Genomic DNA, 14,460 nt, shown 5'->3' on the forward strand with positions numbered 1-14,460 from the left:
TTTTATTTCTAACCTTAAACTGATAACAGTGTATACCGGGCGAGTTGGCCTTGCGGTTAGGGGTGCGCAGCCGTGAGCTTGCATCCTGATGATAGTGAGTTCGAACCCCACTGTCGATAGCCCTGAAGATGGTTTTCCGTGGTTTCCCATTTTCACACAAGGCAAATGCTTTGGCTGTACCTTAATTGAGGCCACGGCCGCTTCCTTCCCACTCCTGGCCTTCCCTATCCCATCGTCGCCTTAAGACCTATCTGTGTCGGCGCAACGTAATGAATTTCCTGAAAAAACAATGGAAAACTGCACAACTTCACAGGTGTCCTCCTTCACATACCTTGAAGAAATCATACTGTTATCGGGAAAAGCCACTACACTCCATAAGGCGTCCAGACTAACGTGGAATTACTACATATCGCATAATTCAAAATTACGACATTAAAAGACAGTTGTTGCGCCGGAAGCTTTATACTAAGAAGAGAACAGCGGACCTTTACTCATTAACTGACAGGTTCAAGAGACGCCTGAAATTCTATGGCCATATCTATAGAATGGACACACTCACCAAAAATGTATTTAAAGTAGGCCTAATCAACTCAAAGATGGTCAAAATAAACTGGCTAGCAGGAATGAATATCGCGGACGACATAGAAGATGTAGTACAGTAGTCTGTCTATATCGGTCCCTCAATCCTGATCTCTGAAGATATTTCCAGGCACGTTTCCCAAGATTATTCGCTTTTCAAGTCTTCCTTCTCCACGACGCATAATATGACCGAAGAATTGGAGAATATTCTGTTGACATTTTGCCGATAACCTGGTACTGATGTTCAGCTCCTTGAGGATGGATTCATTGGTTCGCAATTCTGTCCAAGAAATGCGAAGCATTCTTCTCCAGCAACATATCTCGAATGAGTTGATCTTACTCAAATCTGAAGCTCGTAAAGTCCACGTTTCAGCACCATAGAGGAAGATAGAGAATACCAGTGGCTGTACTAGTCTCATCCTTCGCTTTACAGAAATGGAGCGATCCTTCCATATATGAGATAACTGAGACATGATATTCTTGGGCATGGCAATCCTTCTCCTGATCTCTATTTCACAGCTGTTGTTGCTAGTTATAATGGCACCAAGGTACAAAATTTATGAAACCATTTTTATTTTGCTGAAGGCACTGAGTGCGTTCAGATTTGCTAGGCCCATCAACTACCATAATTTTTGTCTTTTGCATGTTGATCTGCAAACCCAAACTGATGCTCTCAGTTCTGACACGGTCTAAAAGCTCTGTGATTTCTGCCTCATCCATGGTAATAAATACAGTGTCATCTGCATATAGGAGATTCGATATCTTTCTGCCACCAATAGGAAATCCACCAGTCTATCCAGCCAATGCAGTTCTCATGATGTATGCACCAGAAATATTAAAAAGCTGGGGTGATAATATACAGCCTTCTCGAACGCCCCTTTGTGTCTTGAAGATTTCGGATATCTTGCCATTTATCCTCACAAATGCTGTGTTAGACTCATATAGATTCTTTGTCAACCAGATAAGATGTTTTAGAACTCCCGTTTCCAATAACACTTGCCAAAATTTCTCCCATAGAACACAGTCAAAGGCTTTCCTATAGTCTACAAAGCAAATGATCATAGGAAGCTGGCATTCTCTGCTCTTTTCGATTAGTTGTCGGATGTTCAGCAGCTGTTCTCTTGTGCCTTTTCCTTTGACGAAACCAGCTTGTTCAGGGGGAATATGTAAACTAATATAATTTTGGAGTCTGTCTTTCAAGATATACAACATGATCTTGCTAGCATGTGAGATTGACGATTAAGTCCGATAGTTATCACATTTCATTGTTGAGCCCTTTTATGCGAGGGAATGAAAATGGATGTAACCCAGTCAGCTGGCCATTTGCCATTTCGCCATATTTTATTGCAAATATCTGTGATAATTTGAGCACCAATATCGCTCGACTCTTTCAGTAGTTCAGCTGTTATGTTGTCAGAACCTGGTGCTTTGTGCGGTTGCAACGACGTTATTGCCCTTTTGGTTTCCTGAAGTAAGATGTCTGGTTCTTGTTAAAAATCTCGCCATTCAATCATCGGCTGTAGTGTCTTTTCTTTATACAACTACTCGCGATACTGTTTCCATCTATTCAATGCAATTTCAAAATCATGTATCCTATGACCATTAGAATCTTCTATGGACCATACACGAGGTGTGTATTTATTCGACAGCTGTTTTACTTTTCAGTATGTATCTGGTGTCTCATTATGATGGATATGAGCTTCAATTTCTTCACAGATTCCTGCAGATACTTATGTTTGTCTAAGCGGCAATTACGCTGAATTTCACGACACAGCTCAAAGTATCTGTCTTGAATGTGCAAGCCTGTTTCTTTCAGTTGTTTCCTCTGTTCTATGAGCTGCCACGTATGATCACTGATCCAACACTTACGATGACTCTGTATTGGAGAAGAATGTTTCATTGCCATGGTCACTACATTTTGTTTGAGGTCTTCCCATGTGGACCCTTCATCAGTACTGTGCTCCCTTCTAGTGTTCGAAATAAGTATTAAAATTTATTTAGTTTAGTTTAGTTTATTTAATTAGTTTAATTAGTTTTGTTTTATTGATGATTATATTGAATATGTTGATTTTGTACTTAAATAGCTTATATAGAGCACAACACTGAAGATGTTGGGGAAGTTTATTGATATATATATATATTATAATGATATATTTGGATTTCCACACCAAAACTCCTTAAGTTTTCACCTACCTTTTGCATTTTACAAAGTACACGGCGCATACCTCTGAGTTTCAACCGGAACACCATAAACAGTAGTTTGTGATCTGAGCCACAATCTGCACCAGGGTATGTTTTTGCATTGATGACAGAGGATTTCCAGCGATTGTTAACCAATATAAAATCAATCTGATTTCTATGAAAACCATCAGGGGAGCACCATGTATACAGTCGACGAATATGTTGAAGGAATGTGTTGGTTACACATAATTCACGTTCCATACAAAACTGTAGTACCCTCTCTCCACTATCATTACGCTTTCCAATGCCATAATGGCCCACGATGTGTCTAAACTCACTGTCAGTGGTCGTTTCTCCAATCTTTGCATTAATGTCTCCAAGAACCATTGATATTTACTGTATTTACTTGGGATATTCTTCATTACATCGTCTAATTCTCCATAAAATTTCTCGATTTCTTCTCCGCTCGAAACAGATGTAGGCGCATACACTTGAACGATATGGAGTTTACATGGTGCTGCCGTAAGTGTTAAGTGGATGGTTCTGTCATTAACACATGAACATCCATCCACTAGATTTGCCAAATGCGGAGGGATAATTACTGCAATGCCATTGGCGCTTTCATTATCTGATTCAGAATAGTACACCGTATTACCCTTAGTGGTTCAGAAGAAGCCATTACCTTTCCAGTGTGTTTCAGATAGACCTAGCAAGTCTAGATTGTGATTTTTCATTCCCTTCTCAATGATCTGAAGTTTCCCAGGTTGCAAGAGTCCCCTTACATTCCAAGTTGCTATTTTATTTTGGCGTCGAAGAGATGTTCTCTTTAAGATGTTTCTCCTCCCAGTCGCTGATTTCCGGCACAAGGCCTGGGAGTCTACCTTCGTGTGCCCAGTCACCAATTTCACACCATTCAGCCTGGACCTGAGATGGCACCGGGTGTCAACCGGATTGCTTGACGAATTCATTTCCAAATTAGCCATATCCATCAGAGATTGTCTTGCGAAGGTAATGTGGTAGTTTCTCCTTGCTTTCCACACCGCAGTATCATCGCCGTTGATGCTGATTCAGCGACGCCTATAATAATCCAGTGATGAGCTGATCCAAAGACATTATTTTTACGCCTCATCCTAGTACTGCTGCCCTCTATCAGGGATGAATTCCAGTGGCATTTCCTCCACTTACGGGACCATCACCCCACCTAAAGGAGTTCATCCGCCAAAAACCGTTGGCACCCTTAGGGAGTCGGGTTATTTACCACCGCCCAACACTCGGCGTTGAGTCCTGGCTGTACGGTCTACTCCGTTACCGTAACAGGGTAGCCAAGCACAAATTCGTGCAGAAACCTAAAAAGAAAACTGGTAAGAAGTGATCCATAAAACAAAACACAGTGCATTCATGCAGAGATTTCGGGAGGATAAGAAGGCGAAAACCATCAGTTCAAACGCGTTCATTGAAGGGGCCTAACGAAGAAGGAAGAAGAATATACGGAGTAGGCTACTGTTTTACATGAATGGGTTATCATAAGAACAGGATAATTGAGTATTACTATAACTTTCTACGCATTTGTATGTTGGTTTGTGTATGAAATTATTTTCCACATTTCTGACATATGGGGTCAAATACACATTATACAGGTTGGCCATTCTGGGACTGAATGTAATAATAATAAATTAACGATCAGGCATTGGAGTGCTTTTCTCAATATGACTGCTCCTACTATTGTAGCTGATCAACTACGAACATCATTTTCAATTCTAATATTAGGACTGAAATGCCAAACACAACTAACACGAACATATTTGTAAATAATAACATATGGGACAGAGGATTATATTACTGTTACTCACAACAGCATATTCTGATAAAAATAACAAGCTGATATCATGGACTCGTTAATGAAACTGGATATCTCATAACTAAATATTCAAATACACATATCTGTATATTTAAACAAGATATGGAATGATGGTTTAGATAATGTCGCTTTGTATACTGTGTATAGATAAACAGTATGGAAATATTCTGCAGATAAAAAGTATTCCAGAGGGGAAAAATAATTTAAGAAGTTTGCTATTGTATTCCCTGATCTGACTTCTCCATATTGACATCATAATGGAAATGTAGCCTAAGCTTTCCACCATGGAAGTCCATCATTATTTGATGATACGATTTCCAGTTCCTCTAGAAGAACCCATCATATGATGTAACAAATCTACGAGACATATTTTTTAAAACAAAAATCCGTCATGTGTACAGACGGTGTGGTTATAGCTAGAGAACAGATGTTTATGCGAATACTTATTTTTTTACGTAAATACGTATTTTCACTCATTCTGCTATGAATATATAAGTTGCTTTTTTCTTTATTCTGATTGTTTTAATTCAATCATACAAATAATGTCAAATACTGCACGCGTTAATGAACACACAGTACGCTCGCTCTTCCATCGAAGCATTCAAGGAATGAAGCAATGTATTCTACTCCAAAGTTCGAAAGTCACTAGTGGTGCCTTGATGGACTCAGATCGTTTATACAGCACGGCTTCATAATTGAAGTAGTTGGTCAGAGAGTAAACGTGTGGCATCGTCCCGAGAAGAGATACCAACCAGATACCAACCCTTCTGCCATCCTTAAATCTGTAGCACTAGTAAAAATTGAACCCAGGTCTGCAAGGACGGCAGCTAACATATGGTGGCTGTGTTGTTTGTGGTGGTGGTGATTAATGTTTTAAGAGGAAGTACAACTGGGAAACCGTACTCTATATAACACTAATCAGAGGGAAAATGGAAGGGATCCGACACTTCGAAAAATGAAGGTATCGGCCAAAGGAAGACAAGGGCCACGAAGGGCGTGAAAATGAAGAACTCTCTGGGCCTCGAGTGCTCTAATACCGTCGGGGTCGGAAAAGAAAAAGAGTTGATCCAGAGAGGTCGGATAAGATAGATAAAAGTGAGGAGCCTGGCAGAAAGAAGAAGAGTTGACCCAGAGAGGTCGGATAAGATAGATAAAAGTGAGGAGCCTGGCAGAAAGAAAAAGAGTTGACCCAGAGAGGTCGGATAAGATAGATAAAAGTGAGGAGCCTGGCAGAAAGAAGAAGAGTTGACCCAGAGAGGTCGGATAAGATAGATAAAAGTGAGGAGCCTGGCAGAAAGAAAAAGAGTTGACCCAGAGAGGTCGGATAAGATAGATAAAAGTGAGGAGCCTGGCAGAAATAAGTGGAAGCAATGCCAGGGCTCAGTTAAATGCCCCGTGGTGTTCAATCCACTCTCCCAAGGTTAGAGCCCATGGGGCACACTTTAGTCGCCTCTTGCGACAGGCAAGGTATACCGTGGGTGTTATTCTACAACCCCCAACCACACGGTAAAACTGACTTAAGAAAGAAATTAAATCGTTCCCAGAAAATATGTATCTAAACTGTTCAGAAGTAAACGCAGATAAGATTTGATGAAGTGGCAGCTTTACTGCCGTGAAACGAGCTACAAATATCAGGGGTCCAGAAAACTGGATCCATATGTAAGCCGAAATGAACTGGACACATTGAATCAGTCGGCTCCAACAGATTTTCTTGTGTCACCCTTAAAGAACGGCAGGATGTGTTCGTCCTCGTGAATGGTGAGGGACTTACCTAATCCACGGAAGAACATGGCTTCAGTGAACGACACGGTGGAATTTCAACTAATTGCAGCTGTCCAACATCGACATTATATCTTTCTCGTTTTATCAAACCATCAGAGCATCGCACTGAAACATCTTTAAAACTTCTTTTGCCTAAACATCAGTTTTTCCAGCAACGCTGACCATACAGAGAAGAAAGACTCTTGAGCTGCTTTCCCGTGAGCAACAGACAAAGCTGAACTGAATTCTGTACACCTAAACCCAGATATAAAACATGTATGGTGAAACCTATAGACAAAACTTGAATTTTATTTACATCGCTGTTAGGTTCAGCATTCCTAAACAGAAGCATCGTCTAATTAATATATTTATTTATTTATTTATTTATTTATTTATTTATTTATTTATTTATTTATTTATTTATTTATTTATTTATTTATTATTTGATTTTAGCAGTGGCGAAGTTAAGGCCCGTGGCGCTCTCTTACACTTAACCAGGTAAATTACAATATTACATATATATATATAATAAAAGTACTAATCTATCAAAAACAAAGAAAACTGAGCTAAATTGCAGATTTGGAGAACATTTATAACGAATCATGTGACCTTGACGTGGTTGGGAGGCTTGCGTGTCCCAATGAAGCAGATAGCCGAGGCGCAGGTGCAACAATATCGGATGAGTATCTGTCGAGAGACCAGTCTAACAAATGGTTCATCGAAAGGGGCTTTTCGGAACTTACAAGAGCGGGAGTCTAGATGATTGACTGTTACGGTCTTGTAATATTACTTAACATGGCTTAGCCATTGTAGCGGTATAATTATGGGGACTATGTGGAATTACCGCCACACTGGAAAACAGTTTGTGTGGAATTTAAAAGAAAGAGAGAAAGGAATATATTGTTTAACTTTGCCCAATAGAACGCAACACTGCGACAACTAATTGTCGTACATTTGAGGTTCTTATTGGTGTAAATTGTAATATAACGATGGGATGATTCCTCACCATTGGATATTCCGTGGAGCTTTGTTATGAAGTTGGTATTGGTTAGCGCGCCACTTCACTGTTGACTGTTTTCCACAGCGCGCCCTAACGTAAGCTGCTACTACCGTTTTTATTGTGGGCCATCTTCACTTGAGTAAAGAAGTCTCGGCAGCAGCCTCCTGGTACAATGGCCAGCAAACGGTCTGTGTGTGTATTCAAACCACCCTAATATGTGTTTCGTCGCAAGTTGAATTAATATTTGCGGTGCATGGTTGATACAATTATCCGTGTGCTGTTCTTATTTTGAAGGTTTTAATGTGACCGTTCCTTTCACCATCGAAGCATGCCGTAATAGATGGATATAACGTCGCTACGGTTGTATGTTTTAAAATCTTTACATTGTGAAAAGGACTCAGCACCGTGGGTAAGTCCAACCTTGTATACTATATACAGTACGCGCACTTTTTAGTGATAGATTTTTGTACTCGGTTGAGGAGTAAGAAGGGAGCACTGCCGGTTCCGGTACTACTGCCAGCTGAATGAAAATGAAATCTGAATTGAATCGATAATATGATCGATCGATATGAATTTTCTAAACCTTTATTATCTTACAGCCGACCCCGTGGTGTAGGGGTAGCATGCCTGCCTCTCACCGGAGGCCCCGGGTTCGATTCCCGGCCAGGTCAGGGAGTTTTACCTGGACCTGAGGGCTGGTTCGAGGTCCACTCAGCCTACGTGATTAGAATTGAGGAGCTATCTGACGGTGAGATAGCGGCCTCGGTCTAGAAAGCCAAGAATAACGACCGAGAGGATTTGTTGTGCTGACCACACGACACCTCGTAATCTGCAGGCCTTCGGGCTGAGCTTCGGTCGCTTGGTAGGCCAAGGCCCTTCAAGGGCTGTAGTGCCATGGGGTTTAGTTTGGTTTGGTTTGGTTTTATTATCTTACGCCAACAACTGTGTCACACACACAGTATATAATACTATATAACATTTCTCGATGCGAAACGTGTTCCTAGCATGAATTCTATAGTTTGGCTTTGCTGTATAAACAACAACAGTACGAGTACTTAAAGTGTACGCCAGATGTCGCACGGCGATGATAAGCGATTCTTAGTTTGTGTTTCAAAGGTTGCCAATACGAATCTCGAAGATAACCGAAGTCGACCGATTCAGCACGAGGGTGTAAATCTATCGCTAAAAAGTGTGCAGATAATATATATTTTGGCCATATTCTTCTTACAGTAGTAAGCAATCCAACATGTCTGCTCGCCATTTGACATTAATTTTTTGCTGGGTGGACTGAAGATCCATTTGCACTTACGACCACGTTAAGGCATTGGAACTGAAGTTTTTTGCGGTTAACATTATTGAATTCCGCCAATTTAGATACGCCCAACCTGTTATGCTATATTTGGGCAAGTGAATAATTTAAATTGAAAGGACATACTTCTACGTCACGAGAACCGTGTGTTTTGAAACGACCTGCTCTTTTAACGGGAGCTGTGACAAGTTAAATTACTGTATCTGCTGTTATTAATTTAAAATTCTTCCCCGTGGAAAGAAACCAAATGGAGAAGTATTTACAATCTATGTAGTCTGGTTGTATAGTTAGCCTACTAAAGGCGTTTGAATATTTAATATTTTTCTTATTTTCGATATGCAATGTTTACTCCGTTGTATGCACTGGGTCACGAGATGAGTTTTAACTGCTTCACTATTAATGTGTTACCTTATTATTGATTTCTTTCAGTCTTTTTTTTTCCTCTTTTGATGTGGGCTCTTTTTTAATTTTATTTTGTCTACCTTTTGTTACTTGAGGACATTATTGTTCTGTTGTGGGGGACGCGGATAGATGTTTTCATTTGAAACGCTTCCGTGTTCAAAACATGTAATAGTTTAAAAAATTGTATTAATGCCTGTTGGCTTTTAATTGTTTAATAACGATTCCAAAACTTGTAAATAAGTATACTAATAGGGGCGCGCGCGTACCCAGAATGGTGCACCGAAGGTATAAATGACAAAAAAATATCATATCTTCTTTTAAATGTGAAGGGGTTCGAGCTTGAACAAAATTTGTTATAAACTTAATGGTCAAACTCAAATTAATTTCATCTGGAAAATATTATGGACCTTGTTGTGATTGTGATTGTAGGTTTTCTAGCTTGGTGACCACGCTTGGTGGTGATTCTTTGAAAATGAGCCTTGTCTCTAGTTTTCCTTACAAATTTAATTGATTTTAATTTGTTTTATTTACTTAAATTGCACCACCCATCCGACTTTTGTCTTTCATATCTTATATTAAATCTTGGTCTTTGAGTGTGACGGAGAGTGTTATTATAGTGAATTGGTCTGCTCTTATTCCTTCCACCCTCTGTTATGGTCGTTGACCTTTGCCTTGCCCAGATTCCATCGCTTCCCTTTTCTGTGTTTGTGTTTTATCGAGGCCCTTCCCTCCGTAGTTGGCGTGAATCAGCGCTGGGAGGCGCCTCTTATATCTTTAGCGGTAGTGCTGACGGTCGAAGACTTGGACGGCGGTATTGTGACTTCAGTTGTTTGATTGCCCTCTTATTCGATTGTTAGTATGCCACACCATGTTGACACTGCCACACGGCTGAAAGCGACGGAAAACTACAGCCATAACTAACTCCAACTCCCCAGGACATGCAGCTCTCTCTGTATGAATATTCCGGAGGTAAAATAGTCCCCCATTCGGATTTCCGGGTGGGGACTACACGAGAGGGGGCAATCATCAGGAAGATGGATACTGACATTCTGCCAGTCGGAGCGTAGAATGTTAGAAGTTTGAGTCGTTGTGGTAGGTAAGAGAATCTGAAAATGGAGATCGACAGACTAGATTTAGATGTATTTGGTTTAAGTGAAGTACGTTGGCACGAAGAGCAGGATTTTTGGTCAGGCAACTACAGAATTATCAACACAAAATCGAACAGGGGAAATGCAGGAGTTGGTTTAATAATGAATAAGCAAATGGGGGAGCGGGTAAGCTACTACGACCAGCATAGTTAAAGGATTATTGTTGTCAAGATAGACACCAAGCCAATGCCCCCCCCCCCACCACCACAATAGTGCAGGCCTATATGCCTACTAGTTCAGCAGATGATGAAGAAATCGAAAGAATATACGAAGAGATAAAAGATTTAATACAATATGTAAAAGGTGATGGGAATCTAATTGTAATGGGAGGCTGGGATGCAGTGGTAGACCAAGAAACAGATGGTAGCTAAATAGGAGAATTCAGATTGGGACAAAGGAATGAAAAAGGAAGCTGACTGGTTGAATTCTGCACCGATCATAATTTAGTCATTGCTAACACTTGGTTCAAACACCATAAACGACGGCTGTATACATGGATGACACTTGGAGGCACTGGAAGATATCAAATTGACTTCATTATGATTAAGCAGAGATTCAAAAAATAGGTGTTGCATTGCAAGACCTTCCCAGGAGCAGATGTGGACTCTGACCACAACCTGTTACTCCTGAAATGCCACCTGAAATTGAAGAAAAGAAGGAATGCAAGGAGATGGGATCTAGACAAGTTGAACGAAAAGAGTGTTAGGGATTGTTTCAAGGAAAATATAACACGAGGAATAAATGAAAAGGCTGAAAGAAACACAGTAGAGGAAGAATGGATAGTCATCCAGAATGAGATCAGTAAGGCTGCCGAAGAAAAGTTAGAAAGAAAGGAAAGATCAACTAAGAAACAGTGGATAACTGAAAAGATACTAGACCTGATTGACGAACGACGAAAATACAAGGATGTAAAAATAAAGATGGCAGAAAAGAATACAGGCGAATAAAGAATGAAGTAGATAGAAAGTGCAGGACAGCTAAGGAAAGATGGCTGAGAGAGAAGTGCAAAGATGTTGAAGTTTGTATGGTCCTAGGAAAGGTGGATGCTGCATATAGGAATATCGAGGAAACCTTCGGAGAAAGGAAAAGTAGGTGGATGAATATTACAAAAGCTCATATGGAAAACCACTTCTAGGGAAAGAAGTTAAGTCATAAAGATGGCAGGAACGTATCCGACGGTTTTATCAAGGTAGAGAAGCAGATGATATGGTTGTGGAACAAGAAGAGGCTGTTGATGCTGATGACATGGGAGACCCAATTTTGAGGTCAGAATTGGACAGAGCTTTGACAGACCTAAGTAGGAAGAAAGCACCGGGAATTGATGACATACCCTCAGAATTACTGACTGCCTTAGGAGAAACCAGCATGGAGAGGTTATTCCATTTTAGTGTGTCAGATGCACGATACAGGAGAAGTGCCATCCGATTTTCGGCAGAATGTTCTTATACCTATTCCCAAGAATACCGGTGCTGACAAGTGTGAAAACTACCGCATCATTTGTTTAGTATCTCACGCCTGCAAAATTTTAACATGTATTTGCATAGAAGGATCGAAATACAAGTTGAAACTGAGTTGGGAGAAGATCAATTTGGCTTCAGAAGAAATGCGAGAACATGAAGCAATACTGACATTACGTCTGATCTTCGAGGGCAGAATTAAGAAACACACGTACATGGCTTTAGCAAATCTAGAAAAGGCATTCGATAACGTTCATTGGACCAAGCTGTTTGAGATTCTGAAAGTGATCGGGATCAGATACCGAGAACGGAGAATTATTACAATCTATACAAAAATCAGTCTGCAGTGATAAGAATCGAGGACTTTGAAAAAGTGGCAGCATTCCAGAAAGTAGTGAGGCAAGGCTGCAGTTTGTCCCCGCTCCTTTTCAATGTTTACATAGAACAGGCGATAAAAAAGATCAAAGAGGAATTTGGAAAGGGAATCAAAGTCCAAGCAGAAGAAATAAAAATCCTGAGATTTGCCGATAATATTCCTATTTTATCTGACTCTTCAAAAGACCTGGAGAAATTGCTGAATGGTATAGACAGAGTCTTGGAGGAGGAAGGTGGTGATGGTGGTGATTATTGTTTTAAGAGGAAGTACAACTAGGCAACCATCCTCTATATAACACTAATCAGAGGGAAGAAATGGAAGGGATCCGTCACTTCGAAAAATGAAGATATCGACCAAAGAAAGACAAGGGCCACGAAGGGCGTGAAAATGAAAGACTCCCTAGCCCTCGCAAACCTAATAGCGTCGGGGTCGGAAAAGAACAAGAGTTGACCAAGAGAGGTCTGATAGGATAGATGAAAGTGAGGAGCCTGTCACAAGTAAGTGGAAGCAATGCCAGGACTCAGCTGAAGGCCCCGTGGTCGCCAACCCACGCTCCAAAGTTCAGAGCCCCTGGGGCAATTGGAGGAGGAAGACAAGATGAAAATTAAATCCAGAACAAAAGCAATGGAGTGCGGTCGAACAAAGTCAGATGAGGCAGGAAATATTAGATTAGGAAATGAAGTCTTAAAGGAAGTAGATTAATATTGTTACTTGGGTAGTAAAATAACTAATGGCGGTTGAAGTAAGGAAGAAATAAAATGCAGACTAGCACAAGCAAGGAAGGCCTTTCTTAAGAAAGGAAATTGGTTCACATTGATATAGGAATTAAAAAGATGCTTTTGAAGATTTTCGTCTGGAGCGTGGCATTGTATGGAAGTGAAATATGGACGATAACTAGCTGAGAAAGGAAGACAATATAAGCCTTTCAAAATGTGGTGTTAGAGAAGAATGCTAAAGGTGAGATGGGTAGATAGAATCAAGAACGAAGAGATACTGAATCAAATTGGTGAAAGGAGATCGATTTGGCTAAATATGACCAGAAGAAGAGATAAAATGATAGGGCACATCTTAAGACACCCAGGACTTGTACAGTTGTTTGTATAGGGAAGTGTAGATGGTAATAATGGTAGGGGTAGGCCAGGGCACGAATATAACAAGTAGATTAGAGCAGATATAGGATGTAACAGTTATGTAGAAATGAAAAGGTTAGAACAGGGTAGGGTGGCATGGAGCGCTGCATCAAACCAGTCTATGGACTGACGACTGAAACAACAACATAATGAAGAAAGAAAGCAAAACTCAAGAAATAAAATAAAACAAATCAGTGATATAAAACCAAAAATGAAAGCGAAAATGTCACAACGAAAAAAGTAACATAACAGTCATAAGAGTAGAATTCAAAGGAGTTTACCAATAACTCAAAAATGTAGCGCAGTATTCGCTAGAGTTGACATTTAGTCTACGTTATGGAAAGTACAGCCGGACAGCTGCCACTCTGTCAGCTTTGCTACTTGAAGGGATAATATGTGCATCGCTTCTCCATCCGTCGCGAGCATTGTTTACACAGCTACAGCGTACGTCTACCCGCGGAGTGCCAAGTGGTATGGTCGATCATGTTGTCACTGTACTATGTTTCAGGATTACGTTTAAGTGAAACGCAGATTTCCTGAAACACTCCTTTCATTATTTCTTACTACCAACCATTTTTCTACAGCTAGGAATACTAATTGTAGAATACCTTCTCAAGATGACCTAAAATGCATCTCACATCAAAATGGACTAGACAAGTTGGATGTGTGTCCGTGTCGTGTAACTGTGAACTTGCATACGGAAGATGGTGGTTTTGAACCGCACCATCAGCAACATTAGAAGTGTTTTCTTTGTAGTTTCAGATTTTCACAATAGCCTGTACCTTATTTAGGGATACGAATTATTTCTTCCCAATTCTGACACTTTCATATCCCATCATCGCCAGAAATCGAAATCAGTGCAATATTTAGCAGCTTGCTGGAAGAATATGCAGCGATAACGAAAGCTACTACTGCACACGGTTTGTTAACATTTTTATTCAAAAATATTTACTTGCTTTATTGTGCACATAACTCTACAGAAGTGGACATTGAGAACAGAAACACAATCACACGATCTGAAGCGGATAATTGTAACTGGTTTATTTCTAGGAGCTCGTGGTACACTATTTACCAACAGATGTGCTGCGAACTAAACAGAGAAGAGTGTTCAAATAAACCTTATTAGTTTATAATAGCGTGTCGCTTCCGAAGAGACGCAGTCTGCAGATCTTCCCAGATGACGCACTATAGGAGACTTGCGTGCGTGTGAGGTTTTGTCCTTATCTAACAAGAATTCCAATGATGACGACGGCGAACAC

This window comes from Anabrus simplex, chromosome 9 (genome assembly GCF_040414725.1).
Source record: "Anabrus simplex isolate iqAnaSimp1 chromosome 9, ASM4041472v1, whole genome shotgun sequence".
Lineage (NCBI taxonomy): Eukaryota > Metazoa > Arthropoda > Insecta > Orthoptera > Tettigoniidae > Anabrus > Anabrus simplex.